We start from the raw sequence: 18427 nt of genomic DNA on the forward strand, positions 1-18427 counted from the left end.
TTGACTTCATTCACCCAGCTGCACACACAGCATGTATTCTGGTTAGATAAATACTTAGTTTAACACCCTACAGCTCTTTAAGTAGATGTGATTAACCTACAGGAATTCTCTTGAAGAATTGCAAAAGTGAGAAATTATGGAGATCACAACAACTGAGAATCAGGAACAGTGATAATCCTGCCCACTTTCTCCTCAACCAGTCCCTCCACATACCTAAGGATGGGAGATCCAACTTCCAGCTCCACATGAGAATAGCTGATAGAGCAGGGTTGCTGATGGTTTATTACAGAATGCAGGCCCACTGGAGAGCATAATCTAGCATACAAGATCTCCCATCCATTTGTTCCCTGTTGCACAGGGGCTCAGAGCAGATGGAGACTTTCACGAAGCATGCTCTGGGTCCTGGCAGCTGGAACCCAGAGCACAGAAGTGACTGAGATCCCGTGAAGCCCAGTAAAAAAACAGAACCAGGATCTCCCACTTCTTCTGTGCCCCAGTCACTGAGGAAAAAAAAAAGAGTGTTCTTTCTTCCAATACTTCTGAAATGTCTGCCCACAGAAGAATTATAGACAGACTTATTCTGAAATGGACAGAGGACATATAGAAGATTAGTTAAGGTTGGAAGAGATTTCTGGAAGTCACCTGGTTTAAACATTTGTCTCCCACTCTGTTCAGTACAAGAACAAATTCAGAATTAGATACAATATCCTAATGATTCCTTAATGTTTTTAATGAAAGAAAAACAAGTACTTCACTGGACTGGTCTTCAGAGAGTTCTTATTTTTCACCATGAAAAAAATGCTAAAAACAAAGTTCTATTGGGCAGGCTGTCTTGTTACCCTATCCCAAACAGTTCAAATTCTGGTACAGCTGAGTTTAAATTATGAAGACAGGATTTTTTCACTCTTATTATGCACAAAAACAGAGAGAACACTATGTATCCTAGAGGGTCCAATAGAGTTCCAAGCCCTGAGCTGGTTTAAAGTCTGATGTTCTCTTTAAATTTGCAAATACAAGTGCTGCATGTCCTATCAAGTCTGGCATACACTTAGCATAATAACAAGCATCCTAAAGGTCTCATGTCTGATAGTAGCAAAAAGCAGATGCCTGGGGGAAAAGGATATGTTTGTGGCAATATTCTCCCAGTCTTCAACTGAAAGTTCAGAGGCCTGATGAAATTTTCCAGTGCTCAACTCTACTGCTATACTGCCTTGATAAAGTACTAACATTTTTACAACATTGCTGTCATCAGAATAAAGACATTCAACTTCAGAAGCCATAGTACACTGTTTGAAACATCACACGCTGTTAGTGGCAATGGCTCTGAACTTAGCAATAAACACTAACATAGAAACTACACTTAAGACATAGTATACTTCCAGGAAAACAGCGCAATACCATAAAACTTTTCCAGAAACTTTTTCAAATAATATCAGTTCCTTTATTCTGATTTTACTGTCAAATTATGGCCTAGACAAATATACTCTACATCGTGGCAAGATCTACAGAATTTATAATTGTGGAGAAAAATAAAATTAAATTCAAGGCACCCTATAGTTACCAGGTATCAGGGCTGGATCTGTGTGCACACTCAGCACATTCTGAAGCTCCCAGCATGGAACAGGAATGGTTCAACTGAAATCTCTAAAAACAGTCCCTTGCAGTCCCCCTGCAGCTTGATGATTAACTGAATTCTCACCTGCCTTTACAATAAAGCAGCTGGTAAACAGGACCTCTCCAGTTGGAAATAATGGACAGTCTCTGAAGTTTCCCCAGGCAGCTCCTGCTGTGCATAGACCAACTGGTAGGAATTGCTTGCAAGCATGAATAGCATCTGAGGTCAAGAATCCAACATTTCCAGAGACTCCCTAAGGCAGCTGAAACTGTTCCTATTTACACAGAAATTGCCTGTATATCGGCAAGACATCCAGGAAATGTTTTGTATAGAGCTCATTGTAAACCAAAAGGAACAGATCACATATATGAGGCTCCAATAGTTTGTGGAGCCTCATCTAATCCAGGCTACCATCACCATCTGGTAAAGGACCATCAGACCCTATTCAAGAGATTAGGTTGCCCAGATGAGCATTACTCAATACAACAGAAAGCAGTCAAGTACTTTTCCCATCCACTCTTTAAACAAACAGTTTTTTGACGGTGCAACAATATTGGGAAATTTATTTGGAGACAAGGGATTACATTGTCTTTTTCAATGAAACATTATGGTCATCTTCCAACATTTGTCAACATATTAAGCCTACTTTGTCTGCATCCACGTTGCTTCCTTAATGATTTCCAGATTAAAGTTTTTAACACAATACCTAGAAATATTTGTTCTATCAAAGTTGCACTGAATTAAATGACAGAAAATGATCAAAAGCCCAACTCAAGCTTCAGATCAATCCTAGAGGCATTACTCCCATTTTACATAGACATTAGAACAGAAAAAGCCAGCCAGCCAGACATTTTCATGTAATTTTGAAGTAATGACACCAGATGGAAAAATAAAACTCCACACATTTCTCACAAATTTTTCTCAAAAAATGCAAATTTTCTGTATCACCAATGTTCCTCCAAGTACTTTAAAATACTACCTAGACAGAATTAGAACAGTATTTCCCAAGTGAAGGTTGCATCTACCGCTCATATTATAAGTTCTCAGTCAAAGTGTGATCAGCTTCTCAACTATGGCTTCTCAAAAAACCCATCCACTACAGCCAAGTTCGTTTTTGATTTCTTTTTTATGTACACTAAGTGATTCAACAGTTTTCCTACTCCTTAAAGGCTAGACATTTATACCATGACTGCTTTGAACTGATAGTGATGAGCAGCAGCACATCTTACAGACAGGTTACACCTTTGGACCAGCTAGGATATACTAGGATTGTGCTTGATATGAGCAATACAGTCATCATGTCATAAGGTATTCCCACTCTCATCTCCTCCCCTCCAAGCATAGTTACATTTCAATTATCCAAGGCAGTAAATGAGTCAGATAACTATTTAAAAAAAAAAAGCCACAGGGATAACATGTGTAGAGGTAATAAGTTTTAGAACACTCAACAGTATAACTGATATCAAAGTTACACTGTTGACTATGAATGGACACAAATCCCTTCACTAATAGGACCTCAGACCAGACAGCAGAGCATAAAAAGTAACTCTCTTGCTCTCTGACCTAAGCTTACTCACAAGAAGTCAATTTGGGAACTTCTACATTTATACATGTATGTATACATATACATATATATATATATATATATATACACACACACACATATATATATACACACATATATATATACACATATATAACTTGTACAGTTAATACCTGACAAATAAGTAGAAATAAATTAACCTTAGGAGAAACCACAGCTTGGAGAATCAACAGAAATACATATAATGGAAAGCTTTTTATGTAAAGCTACTGTATGATGATACTTCTAACAATTACAACTTGCTGGTGTAACACTAAATCCACTATCAATTCTCAGGACAATTGGCTGGATGTGCAAGGGGTGCTCCACCCACACACACATCCTGCTGCAAAGTATAATGAAATAAAGTCTCAAAACTAATCATCTTTTGTCATCAAGCTTTGTATTTGTTAACCTAATTAATAACTTCATTACAACAATCCATTCATGCTGAAGCCAGTGAGGATAATCTGACCATGCTGATTCTCCAAACTCTAGATTAGTGCCATCTCCCTCCGCCATCTGCAGGATATTATATGTTCTTTACAGTACAGTTGTTAGCTTTCCAGTACTGAAACTACTGAAGCACTATTCAGGACTAAACTAGTTTGATCTAATTCCAAGTTTTTCTTTCCACATCCCCAATAAAATTAATCACCTCAAATGCAGCTTCATTAATAGCAAAGAAACTTCTGATGAGCACTACATGAAGTGCTTCTGAAAGTGGAATACTCATGCTAACCATGTCCTTTCCCATGCTCTTTTTAAATTGTGGTACTGAACAGTAACATAATAAAAAAGTAACATAATTCACCTATAACTGGACCAAGCTTTAATATTCTTTAAAAACATACGTACTAAAAAAACTGTATTACACAGTACCCATCACTTGTGTCTAGAAGCTCTAATCATACATTACAGTCTCATTAGGACTGGCAATGTATGGATAGATAGCTGCAGCCTCAAAGAGCACACAGAAATTTGCAAAATGATTTTATATGAAAACTCAAAACCTTTGCTGCTTAATGACTTCTAAGACACTTCAAAGTCTGACTGTCTAATTACATTTAAGCATGTAAGCCTTCTTAAAAGGAAACTTTCAGGGTTTTTTTACAATTCTAGGCCTACTAACACACAATTGCACTCAAAGTAAGATTTACATACTAATTACTTGCCTATGCCTGAATAGCAGGTATTTAAAAACCTATCACAGGATGGTGGAAACAGCAATGAAGGGATAAAGAAGACAAAGAGACTAAAAAATGTTGCTCTTCTGGGTCCTACTTACAGACTGGCAAATGTTTCTTTTGGGGCTCTGCAAAAGTCTTTGTTTGAGGATTAGTGTTCGGAAATTGAATTACATTGCAAAGGTTGAGTTACATTTTCAGTTCTATCAGAAAAGAGAGGAGGGGTTTTTTTCCAATGATATTTGGTGTTAAAAATTATCAATAGCTCTATTTTGGATAGGTAATATTTAATGTTGGATGGTAATATATTGACAAGCATATAAAATGTTTTAAATTTCAAGTCATATTTCAAGGCCAACACAATATCAATTTAGTTCCTTTTTTTAATAATAAAACTACATTAATATTAAAACTGGGTAAAATTACTATAGTTATAATAAAACAATTCATTAATAAATGAAAATTCCTAATATCAAAACTTAAAGCAGTGCACTAGCTCATCATAGTGAATTATAAATTATTTCCCAGAACCACAGATTTTTATCTCGGACCAATAAAAGCAAATATTTAACTATTTTTACAGACACGCTTTCAGAAACAGATGTCTCACTCCATCCTTTACCATCCAGGATAATCCAGGCACTCAACCTCAGGGATCAGCATTATTCTGTATCTTCAGAGATATACATGCTTGTACTGTTTTGCAATTTCATTTTAGCATTCTGGCACAATTCAGATCTGTGCAGAATAATCACTAGAGCCTAGCTCAAGATGCCATCAGTGAAAGGTCATTTTTCCATTTGTGAGCAGCAAGTCAAGGAACAGATGCCCAGTCTTTATGAGAAGAATCTTACAAATTACTTTTTTTGAACTTGATTCTTTGCTAATTCAGACAATACTTCAGAGTTACCAGCATCATTCACTAAAACTGTAGCTTGAGGTTTTGTTTTAGTAAACAAGAAATCATAGCTCTATTCTGTTAGTAGCTATTTGTATGTAATTAAATAGAGTTCTTCTCTTTGCTCTGTCTCCCCTTACTTTGTTACCTTCACATTTTCTTCTGGTTTCAGCACTTCTTCCCTCCTCACTCTTCCATTCCAATCAATATGTCTTTTTATCAGTAGTCAAACCAGGAAGCTACCTATAAGTTTGCAATTTGAACTTTCTCTTGTATCATAATAAAAATAATAGTATTTATTTACTTTAGCTTGTTGTCCTCAGTATGGTTAGTAACTGTTGGTGTCTTTCAGTATAATCACAATTAAACTAAGAGAGTGGGGAAACTCACAGAAATGTTTGACTCTTTTAGGACAGCTTTACCTCAGAAAAGAAAACGCACATAAGTGTCTATATAACATAATGAACATAAAGACTAATCTTCCTACTAATGTGAACTTTTGCATTAGCCCCAGTAGCCATTTAACTTCCAACAGAAGTTGCAGCTATTGCATGTGTTCTCAGCAGTAGTGTTTCTGTCCCTGTATCCAAGGGACAGAATTGAGCCCTTGTAGAGAGCTGTCAAGTCTCATAACTTCAGCTGAACTTTAAAAAAAAAAAAGGTGCAAAAATCAACCAGTTATTAAGAGCAACTGTGCTTTCATTTTTAGATGTTTCTAGGCTTCTAGATATAGAGGGTGGGGAAAAATAGCTAGGACACATTAGACAAGTAAATGATTTATTAAAATTTGTATCTTCATAGCTAATTCCCATGATACTTTTTCAAGTGTCTGATGCTGTCAATTATGCTAGTACATTTCCCTGGATGTGATGAGAAACCTGCTCCTGTATTCCAATGCCAAGAGAGTGAGAAAGTTGTGAATTACGTAAAACTTTTAGAAGTAACTTGGAGAAACTCCTCCAGATAAAGTTTTGGGGATGGTCTGCAAACCATCTTACAAAGCACCTCTCCAGAAATCCTGCTATTTAGGGAACTGTGCCTGCTGGAAGTGACAGTGGGGAGATTGGAAATCCGGGGCAGCATTTAAGGCTATTTTGATGATACTTCACTCCAGCATAACTGGTAGAATTGAGATCCCCAGAGAGCAACCAAAGCTCTTAAGACATGCCTGTAAAGAATACTGTGACTACGAAACAATGGGATAAAGGTTTTTCTTTCCTTGCAAAAACTGTCCAGGTTTCGGAGGAAGATAATTTAAAGACAGGATACTATTGCTGTAACTTGAGATAGTGCATAAGCAGTAAAAGCCAACACACTTTAATTAAACATCTACATTCCTACCAAGTAAGCTAAATGAAAATTACTAGCCATCATCTTTCACTAAAACCTACACTACAGCATTCCTGAAAAAGGCTACTTTACTGAAGCATTTAATTTTAGGCCCATAACATTAAATATTTTCCACAGTACTCTGAAGAGCAAAATTACATACTTTAAAGGACATAAATGTTATTAACAAAAAGGAAAATATGAATATGCAAATCCTGAGGGATATCTGGGAAAACAGGAAATTTAATTCAGACAGATTCTTCATTCTTTCAACTACAAGGGAGAAACTACTGAGAATGGAGTGTACTTTCCATTTTCAAATGAAGACAGATACAGTCCTGAAAAACATGCTTGAATTAAAATTACTGGAATCAATAAGCAGGTAAATGAGTTAAGTTTAAGAACTCATTATTTACAGGTCAAACGACATGATCTGATGAACTGTTCTGACTTCCACTGTAAAAATACAAAACCACAAGTGAGTTCTAAGCAGATGTATTTACTTTCTTCTTCAACACTAAATATTATTATATTTTTGTCAATGTATGAAATTTTGTGCATCTATACCGTGTTATTTATTCAGTCATTATCTCACTGTATTTTTATAGGCATAAACACCTTTCTAAGGATTTTGTTTTATAGTCACTAAACAATGTGTCTGCCCTCTGGTGGTCACACTCACATTTTTACCGTTTTAAGTTAAAAATGCACTTCATACAACTATCACCTAAAAGGTTTAATAGATATTTAGCTTTTAGTCACCTTGGGATGGCTTGTTTTACAGTCATGCAATTGCTTACATTTCAACTTTATCATGCAGAAATAGCTCACACATAATTTAAGATATTTCTTGTTTTGTCCATATCTAGAACCAAGTTTAGACACCAATTTTTAAAGCACTCAAACTACAGAAAAGCAGAAAACACCTGAACTTTCCATTTATATTGAGATTATATGTTTGGTACTGTCTAGGAAAGATGTTACAACTTGTAACACATTGAAATGTTGGCTACTAGACTCCAAGGTCCATAAATACATTAACTGCTTCTGAGGAAAAGCATGGATATTTAAAACACTGTTTGCACATTTAAAGGTGTCAGAGCTGCACTACTTAGAAACTTCTATACATATATAGTCACTCCAGTAGGCAAAAGGCAAGCCAATTATACATAAGGTACATACAGCTCCAATATGAAGGATGAGTTCCTTCACAAGCCCAAAGTTGTCCCGAACACAAGTGCAGTATTACTGAGTTGTGGCAACAGTGGTAGTAATTCCCATCTCCCTCTATAACCTAATCAAACCTGGGCCTAGGGAATAATAATGACACCTGCATCAGAAAGAAGAGCTCAGAAGACTGTGGATTGTCTGCAAGAGCCTGAAGAACATAGCACAGAATCATCCAACATCACGTTGGAAGTGGATCTCAAGGATCATCTGGCAAAAGCATGATCTAGACAAGATGGCCCTGCAGTCTGTCCAGATGCATCTTAGAAGTGTTCAAAGTTGGGGAATCTACCTCTTCCCAGGGGAGATTACTCATTTGAGTAATTGGCTGACTGTTCTCATTGTGAAAAACTTTCCTCCTATGACTAATCAATCTCCCAAGGAGGAACTTGTACTCATTACCCCTCATCTTTCCATGTGAGTCCCTGTAAAAAGGCAGTTTCCATCTTCTTTATAGGCATCCCTCAAATACTGGAACATGGTGCTAAGGTTTCCTCTAATCCTTCTCTTCTCAAGGCTGAACAACCCAGTTCTCTCAGCCTTTTTTCACACTAAGCTTCTCAGTCCTTGGATCATCTTTGTGGCTCTTCTCTGGCCCTCTCCAGCCTGCCCACATCTGTCATATTTAGTGGGGACCAAATCTGCACACAGTATTCCAGGTGTGGCCTGACAAGCACTGACATCCCCCTTCCACCTTCTTTGCCAAGATATTCCCTCTCTTTGGGTGTCTCTGAACTTCACTATAAATAAAGAAGTATGTTGGTAAATGGAAGCAGGAATCCTTTATATTTGGTGAAAAGACCTTATCTCTGGTCACAAGGGCTCTTGTCTTCATAACCTACAGACTTGATCACTGCAATACTGAAACGATTTCGTCACACTCCAGAGAAAGCAACTTCCTCAGAACAAGACAGGGCTCTACAACACATCATGATGCTGGCTTTGCCTTTTAGTGTTACTCAGAACTCAGTTCACTGTGTGGAAAAAGGGTTGTCATTGTGTCCTGAACTTATTTAACATCAACAATAAAACCAAATCACACTGGAATCATTAAAATTGCTCTTAACTGAAAATGCTTGCCATACACGGAGAGAGCACAGTTCTTCTCAGCAGCTGGAACAGAACACAAAACTTACAGGTCCAAGACTCAAGAATGCCTAGAGGCCACAGTTTATTCAACATCGCATGCAAAGACTCCATTTCTGTTCTCTCTCTTAATGCAGAACTCCTCTCTTGTAAACTCACTCAAGTCCTGTACAGTTTTGAAAGGATGGGAAAGGAAAAGGCACGTGTCCCCCTTTTCTAGTTAGAACAGGTTAATATTCAGTGGGGAAGACTTCCCCACTTAGCCAGCACCTATGTGCTGGTTGGTTAACTCCACAGTATTGTTCTCCACCAGCAGAACTGTTCCCTGACTCCAAATTTGGTACAAAAGCTGGGTTTTGCACTAATCGATTACATACACCTCCTTTGCACATGCACAGACACACACAGAGCCCTACAGTGTTGTGACATTGTAAAGGCAACTCCTTTACATGAACCCTCCAAATCATGTTGGACAAATAAACAGCACTGAAAACACAGAAACAGGAAAGTTAGAAGTGAGAGGCACAGATCAGAAAGACAAAGACAATCTGTACTCATGTATAAACACTGTGTATAAACACTGTCAGCTCCTCACTCAGGTAACAGTCGAAAGGAAAATGGTATGTTAATATTTGGTTGGCCGTCTAGAAAGACCTTATTAGTGGCCAAAGACTAACTCACACAACCAGGAAGTTATGGATTGGCGTTTGTTTTCCTCAGACAAGCTGTTGAACAGTAACAATTACATACTTTAAACCAGAGGAAATTAAAAGGTCATGTATACCTAATGGTGCAGACAAACTATTAGGACAACTCAATTTCCATTGGGATGTATCCAAATTCAGCAGTCTTACATGAGTATTTACAGAATTTAGAGAGACTACATCTGTACTGATTCTGTCTGATTTAACTGACAATTTAGACAGCTAGTTCCTTTCTAATGAGGCTGTTTTTTAAAGTTATCACGTCCTCATCAGTTGAACTGGCCTTTTTTTCCTCTCTTGGCTATTTTTGTGCATCTGAGATGCTCTGCATCAAATGCTGCTTTTTATATAAAGTTTAGTTGCTTAAAGTAGAATGGGGGTACTGTGAGCTCTTACAGAAACATTTTATAATTCAAGCTGTTATGCTTCCATACTAAAAAGTTAACAAGGGGAAAGCTGTAATCACATTATGAATTGAGCCATTTCAAAACCAAAACAGTGTAGGAAAACACTGTATTCACAAAATGAATACTAAGATACATTTATTTAATTCATACAGCAAACCAAAAAAAAATTGAAAGCTTCTTAACAACAGTTAATAGAGGATCCAGATGAACATTTCTGTACTTATTCAACATTTACTAGACAGGAGAAGCTAAAGAGCAATCCAGAGCAGTATTTGCAATGCAATTAGGCTAGACAAGTAAGCCTGAATGTATGCCAGCTGCAGGGGTCTGCCCTTAATTCACACAATCAAATGTCTAGTGTGTCACACAGTGTCTAGCATCAGTATCTCCAGTATTAAAAGTCTCATCAGATATGTACTTGTTTACTGAGCATCTTAATCAGGGTCTGAGCACATATCTAGCTGTACCTTCTAGCAGTCTATGTGCCAGTCCATCACCATCTGTCAGTTAAAGCTTTCACAGACAGAAAAAAATCAATTCAAACAAATGTGTTCGGCACTCAAACTAAGCTATCATTCACATTTCAATATAAGACTTGAATTCCTTTTCAGTGTTCTTCAACTTTGACCCAGCTCTACCCCCTCCTTCACTGAAAAGGGCAAAGACAACAGCCCAGCAAGTGGGACAGGCAAAACAGACCTCCTTTGTTCACTTTTTCCCTTTCAGTTTTCTATTGAGGTAAATAACTGAAAGCTCAGCCAGCCTCCAGTAGCTCAGAAGAAAGCAATATAGCTAGCTTGAAACTATCCTTTCCTGGTTAACAAACTGTGGGACAAAACTTATGGTGCATCATGTTAATCTTATTACTGGAGATTAACTCTTTACAAATTCCCTTAATATTATATTTAGACAGTTTTCATAACTGCAGAATTTACAGTATCTTTAATACTGAACTGAATAGGCAATACACTTACCAGTTTAAAATGCAACAAATTCTCACTGTGGAGAAAGTATAACTAAATTTTTTGAATACTAGCAGCCCACTCAGGAAGGCAAAACCAAATTCATTGCATATTGCCCAACACACAACTCCTACATCATTCCCTCATCTTACATTACCAACATATATTTTCCTCTGTATGGCTTCCCATTTTAGCAACTCTGTTCATAAAACAGGACAAAATTAACAAGTCTGGTGAAAATCGTACAACAGAGTTTTACTGTATTATTTCAATGTAATGGAAGTTAAGTAATTACAATTCAAGGTGATTTGAGACAAATTAACAAAACTACAGATTAATAGCAATTCCACAGCTGCAGGCAAAACAGATTTAATTTTTAGGCTGACTGAGCTATTTGAGCTATACAGTAATCTATTAACAAAATACCAAACCCTTAGTGTATTTAGTATCTTTTATGTCCAGATACCATGGAGAGTCATTTCCCTAAAGCAGGACAAATGGGCAGACATGCATTACCTTTTCTTAACTTGAAATCAGAATCCTCAAACCAATAAAATCTGACAATTAGAGAGACCCCAAGAAACTCTGACTTGGTTACTAAAGCTTCTGCTGTCACCAGAGAGAAACACCAAAGTGCAACAAGCTAGCAGGAGGTATCAGTATGTATCATTGGATTTGTTATTCCATTTTCTGAAAATAAAGACTACTTAAAATAGCCAAATTTTCTTACTACAGTCCTTTTTATCAAACAAGCTGCGGTATATGTGATAAATAATACACTTTCTGCAAGAAGATAAGGAACGGTAACTAGGGTTCAGGTTCTGGAGATCTCATTCACCTTCAACGTTATTATTTTTGAGTATATTTACTGTAGCCAGTAACAGTAATGACAGAACTAAGATATTAATACAAGTATGATTAGTTGTGGATTTATCTGTGAGTTGTGAAGAGGGTTTTAGCTCCATCCTTAACACCAGCTGGTATATGCCAACCCACCACCCGATGTGGTCACACAGCTGTACAGATTCCCTTTAGCTACACTGCCTTTGCACAACCCCAAATGCAAATTCATTCAATGGATCCCGAGTTCTGTCAACAGCAAGCAGCTTTCTGGGTTTGCTTCTTTACATTCAATATTCTCAGAATATAACACTTTCCCAGTTCTGTTGATCTACCTAGAATATATCTATTGATATATTCTGGCAGCTAATTTTAGACACCCAAGAGAATTTCACGTTACTTTGAAATTCAAATAAGTAACTTTCACAGACTTTGGCATCAAACTCTTCAGCTACTCTGGTCACTTGCATTGCAATTTCTATTCAAAACTAAACAAATGACTGAGGGGTATTCATAGGAATGATAACATCAAACAGGTTAGACAAATATTAGAAAGATGTTGCACCTGCAAGCCAGTTTTCTGACTTCTAGATCCTTTGAGCAAGTATGTAACACTATACTATCTTTTTCTTTCCAGCTGATACCCTTTGCCAAAGAACACCAGCAAGATCCCCCTATTGGCATATAAACTGTTCTCAAACTCAAAATAGTCTAGATGCCTTCTGATGCTGTACAGTGACTTGTTTTATGCACAGACCCACATAACTAGTATCTACAAATTATCACATCTACTATGTTAAATTACGGAAGATGTCGAAATGATTAAAAGTGCATCTGTTACACACAATGAAGTCTTCAGGTTTCACCTTTCCCCCAATATACCCAACAATCAAAATGATAGACACAGAGAAAGAAATGCACAAAGATAGGGAACATTAGAAAAAAGAATCCCAGGTAGTTAATACTGCCTTCTTGAGTCAGTAGGAGGTTGGTTTTAATAAACACCAAAAAGCTGGAGCTTTATGGATAAAAGAACATCTTGTCATGATCTATAGGTTCCATTATAGAGTTAAATATCACATTTTCCATTGTTTTCATCCAACTACATGTCGTAGTTGGATCCACTACATAAAGAGGTAAGCAATAGCATTCCTCTCACAGAGTACCTGTCAGTATGGAACAGCCTTATTGACTGGGCCGAAGCACACTATGATCTCAAATATTTAAACAGCTCGGATTTATTAATCAGGTGCTGTTTACACTTAGACTCTGAAGTCTTGGTTTAAACACATTTCAGACTTCAAAACTAACACATCTATGCTAAAGAGTTCAACGGCGGCTGACAGTTTAGTCAATTATTAGTTTACAGCCTAACAGGCGAGTGCACTCTCTGCCCAGACTTGGCGGTGATATTCTGCATTAATTGTAATCAAGAATCAAAAAAAGAGAAAACAAGAAAAGCCCGGCATCCATACACATTGTAGCTATTTTATATCTAAATAACATCGCATTTGTAACGGGGGAAAAAAAGAGGGGGGATGATAAATAAAGGCGCAAGAGCCGAAACGCGGAGCGCGGCACTTCAGCACCGACAGCTCCTTCCCCGCACACGCCCGGCCCTCGCCCCCGCCGGGCAGCGCACGAAATGGCGACCGAGCCCGCCCGGGGATGTGGGCGCGTCGCAGCCGCGGAGCGTCCCCGCCCGGGACCGACCCCCCCGCCCGGAGGTGCCACCGGCCGCCGCAGCAACAAAGCCCCGCAGCGGCCCCGCGGCACCGGGCGGGCTCACCAGGTGCCTCCTCGCCCGGCCCCTCGGAGGAGCCGCGGCACTCGCGGCGGACGGGCGGCTCCTCGCGTCCGGGCGCTGCGGAGAGCTGTGACACCGGCGTGCGGGGCTGGCGGCGGTGCAAGGCTGTACCGGCGGTACGGGGGATGTGACACGGGCGGTGCGCGGGAACGACACTTGCGGTGCGGGGGATGGATGACAGCTGCGCGGGGATGTGACACCGCGCGGCGGCGGCGCGGCACCTCCCGCAGCGTGAATGCGCGGCGCGGCGACGGGGACTGCCAGGCCAGTACTCACGGGAAGGTGCGGCCCCTCCGCCCGGGGAGAAGAGGGTCAAGAGGGTACCCGCGCTCTTTCTCTGCTGTTCTCCTCCTCTCCTGCTGCTGCTGCTGCTGCTGCCCGCTCGGCAGCCCGGCGAGAAGAGCCGCGGCGGGCGCGCTCCCGCGCTGTCCCCTCCCCGGCGCCCCGCCCCCGCCGCGCCGCGGGGAAGGCGCGCTCCCGCGCGGGGCGGGGAAGGCGCGCGCATCTGCGCGAGCCGCGGCGGGCGGGGCGCGCGCGCGCGGCACCGGGGGGCGGGCGGGCGGGGCGCGTGACCCTCGCACCTGAGGCAGCTCCGTGCGGGGCCGGCGTTCCTCCCGCCCTCTCTCCGCCACCCGGGTTAAAATGGGGGAAGGTTCATCGTCGTGCCGCCGCTCAGGGGTGCCCGAACGGTGACCAGCTCGTTCCTGAGCCTCCCCAGCAGCGCCGGTGCCCTGCAGCCCCCGGGCTCCGCCTGTGCCCTTCCCCGGCTGGGCACAGCCGAGCGCTCCCCGGGGCACCCCCAGAGCCGCCCCCCCGGCGAGGGCGGCGTTTTAAATAGCCGCATTATTTTAGCCCGGCAGTGCCCCTCTAAATAGATGGTTTCAGCGAGTTCCCAAACTGGAGACAAGGATATTATTTTACACTCGACAATTGTCCTGTTGAACTCGTTAAATTTCCAGTTCATAAGTTCAGGAAGGCAGGCGCTTGGATGCAATCACTCAAAGAGAAGCACTGGGCGACACCATTTGGACAACAGCCTGGAACTGGGCTTATTTCAGATAAACCTTTCTGCTGAACACACCTCTTACAGTGCTTCCCTTTCACATTTTGCAGTTAATTTAATGCACAGCATCAGAAAGCATTTTAATGTAATTTTGAGAACTCTGAGGGCTGTGCTCAGTATTACTCAAAATTAATTCAAGTATACCTTTAACATGTAGTAAATGCGATTAACTGCCACTGTTGAACTTGCCTTTGGATCAGCTCATTTAAGAATAGCCTTCTGTGCATTGCAAGGTAGCAACTTTTATAATGGTTAACTATTACACATTTGAGGGAACAGATCTCAAGGTGAACTCTATAGTGATAACTTAACAGTGCAAAACATGATGCCTAAGATGAACAAAAAACCCTTACCCTGCAAATCTGCAGAAACCCCTTTACGACTGGCAAGTTAAATCTGAACGTCTGACCTTCTGAAAAGCAACACTCTAGATGAATAACAGATTCTATAAATGATAGAGCACATGCATATAAATATCCAAGGGTTAAACAATAACTCAGACGTTACTGCTTCAGACTCTGGAGATATTCAAGCTTCTCTTAATCTGAGGCCAGGATATTAATGTTTGAGACCTGAATATGCAAAGAAGATTGGAATGAACGTGAAGAGAATCCTTTATAAAGAGAGGAAGTAAGTGCTTGAATGTTCTTTTTTTGTTTGCTAACCTTTTCATTTTTGCTATACAACTCCCATGTTCCCAACTGATTTTTTTAAACATAAAACCACTACAGACTAAGTAATTGTGCATTAGTGTGTAAGGGGGCCTTAAAACACTAGGATATTGCCTTGCAAGATACCATGTTCCATAAGGAGATCATGTAGCTACTCTTGACTTTGAGAGAATATGGATATAAAATGCAGAGAGAAGGATGACTTCTCAGACAGCTACCTGTTTGCCTCCTTGACGGATTCCATGGGGAACATGGTTAGCCAAACCTTCAGGAGGTGGACTGTAGATCTGGTTATTATTTGGATAGCCAACATTAATTTAAAAACACAAAACATTGGGCTGTGGCAAACCACTAGGTGCAAGTTAGACCACAGAAACCAAGTAAATGAAGAGATTTCACTGTTGCAGGGAGGGTGTGATAGACAACTCTATATTGATATATGATGAGGCTGAAGTGTTGCAGCTGGTATGATTACACCCTTATGATTCCCCTGAGAATTTAAACTCTGTAATTTTTATATTACTGAGATAAACAAATACACACATTCAATAGCACAAAGCAGAAGTTTCCAAATGGTGGCATACATATAATCATACAGTAAGCAAGTACATTCAAAGGTTTATACTAGGAGCTACTTCTGCTGGTGATGGCATCCACTATTGTGGATGAGTGCCATCCATACTGGCAGTAGGATGGTGGCATCAAGCAAAAAGAAACAGGTGGGGTTGTTGGTGTAAACAACATACCCCTCAGCCGTTACAATAAGCAGAAATTGTGTGGCTGAAGGAATACTGGCTTTCTAAGTTCTCTGCCTCCTTGCATCTTTCCTGTAGTCATCATTCTACCTTTTGTAGCCTTTCTCCTCACTTTACCTGCTGCAATTATATCCATGGATTGGCAGTTCCAAACATAGTGGTTTAGTCTTCATGATCCTTTAATACCAGCCTTGGTTTACTTAGGTATCATCTACTGCTTTCTTCTACCTATTGAGGTTTTTTGATAGTCTTTGGCATTTTGTTCCTAAAGCAGACACTTTTGAGGATCATGGAAAGACATCTTGGGTTGTACATCTCACCTAACTTTAGATGTCTACTATGTGAATGTCTGCATGTGAGCTAGTCACTCTCTCCACTGAGTATAAAGGGAACCAGAAATAGGCAGTTTTAGCGTATGATTCATCTAACCTATTTTAGATGTCTACATTAGAATAAGCCAAGTTGCATCCTAGAAATGCCAGTTTCTATCCATTGACTCTAACAGGACCAGCAGGTGTCTCGTTCAGCTGTAAGTGTCTACATTGTTAGAGTCTGCATTTACTCAGCTGAATGCCACCCATGTAATTTTAACATGAGTTATCCCACTGTTCCACTTGTTTTGATGTCTTACAATGGTGAACGGAGTGCAGTGTAGCACACAAAGTACTTTGCACAAAGTAAAATGGTGAGGTATGCCCCACCGAATATATTCAAAGTCAGTAGAACTTAGACTAATCATATTTGATAAATTATGGGGCCCCCCAATCAAAAACTGAAAAACTTTTGAGATTATTTTAATCTAGTTTATTTATGGGCATTTTGTATTTCCTTTGGAGGATCTCCTGATACTATGAAAGTAATGTAAATGCACTTACTGCTGGTCTAATACTTTTTAGAAGCTAGTATTTATTTACGATAGCAGCATAAAATGTGAATATCTCTAAGCGAAAAAGAGCCCAAAGACAAGATCAAAAGCTTAAGTGATAATGTCTAATGTTAAAAGCTGCACTGCTTGGTATACAGTAACAAAATCAGCTTTCACAGACTACCAGGCAGAGGATGTGTTTTGATGTAAGATATGTTCAGAACTAGGGTAGCAAGAGTATCGTGCAGGATAGACACTGCACAGAAGTGTTCCGATGTGCTGTCAAGAATTGAAAAAAAATACTTTAGGCTTCAGAACTATTCTCTCGAAAGACAATTTGTGACTACAGTTATGTACTGCCATGCCTGATTTATAAGCTATTACCTAGGTTTTCCTTACAAGAAATCAGAGTTCTTCTGGAATCCTAGAAGGCTAGCAAGCTAAGCAGTTGGAGACACATGGAAATGCCGTGAGTTTAATCATGCCTATTTAGGACTTAGATATTCAAAGCTGATGGCAAACACTACCAGGGATTCACAGGGCTGAAACTTCCTCCAGGAATTACATGCTTGAACGCAAAATGAAAGGAAGCGATCCTGTTCTTTGAGAACCAGATGGAGAGGAGGAGCTGTTAGTGCTGTCGCCTGTGCCATCTTCCATTAGCTTGATCATTAGAGTGCTGCAAAAGGAAGTAGGAGCCCTGGGTTCAGTTGTTTTCTTTGCTCAATGGACTTTAACTTCTCAGGGCACAAACCTTTCAAAAACATATAGGAGAATCTTAGGATGAAGGCAGAATTTTCAATCCACTCTGCACAGGATAGTTAAACATTGAAAATAATCATGGTTGGGCTTTGTGAACGAAGATTTGGGAAGGGCTCTACCCGCATTTGCTACAGGCGCGCTGGTGGCTAAAAAGGCCAATGCGAGATAGACAAGTCCAGTTGCAAAAGGCACAGCAGAAAGACTCCTTGGATGGTATCAGCAGGATACGATTCTTTCTGTGTTGTCTTTTCGATGGTGATCCTGTGTGCGTTCTCAAAGGAAGCAGCAGCGCTAAAGGTAGTGTGTCTCCGGACCTCCCAGCTGGAGGCCAGGGTAGACCAGCAATGAAGATCAATGTGGCCAAGGCTGAGATGTTGCTTCAGGGAGTCCTTGTATCTCCTCTTTGGGGCTCCTCTCTTGTGGCAGCCGGTGGCAAGTTCACCATAAAGCAAGATCTTAGGGAGGCGGTGGTCCTTCATCCTGGAGACGTGTCCTGCCCAGCACAGCTGTGTTCTCAGCAACATGGCCTCAATACTCGTAACTACTACCTGTTCTAGAACAGATGTATTAGTTACATAATCTGACCAGTGGATGTTTAGGGTTGTACGGAGGCAGCATTGATGGAAGCGTTCTAGGAGATGCAGGTGGTGGCAGTAGATGACCCGTG

At 40.3% G+C, this 18427-nt stretch overlaps 1 protein-coding gene across 17 annotated transcripts in view; it reads right to left on the minus strand.

Moving 5' to 3' along the window:
* Positions 1–14076, minus strand: part of NRCAM (neuronal cell adhesion molecule) — a 151081-nt gene extending 137005 nt beyond the window's left edge. For all 17 annotated transcript variants that reach the window (XM_029963353.1, XM_018080425.2, XM_018080430.2 and 14 more), the window contains exon 1: positions 13921–14076. The gene's annotated coding sequence lies outside the window, so the exon portion shown is untranslated. The remainder of the gene's footprint in view (positions 1–13920) is intronic.
* Between the last annotated feature and the right edge of the window lie 4351 nt (positions 14077–18427).

The sequence above is a fragment of the Manacus vitellinus genome, unplaced genomic scaffold (genome assembly GCF_001715985.3).
Source record: "Manacus vitellinus isolate BGI_N305 unplaced genomic scaffold, ASM171598v3 scaffold_5_pilon, whole genome shotgun sequence".
Lineage (NCBI taxonomy): Eukaryota > Metazoa > Chordata > Aves > Passeriformes > Pipridae > Manacus > Manacus vitellinus.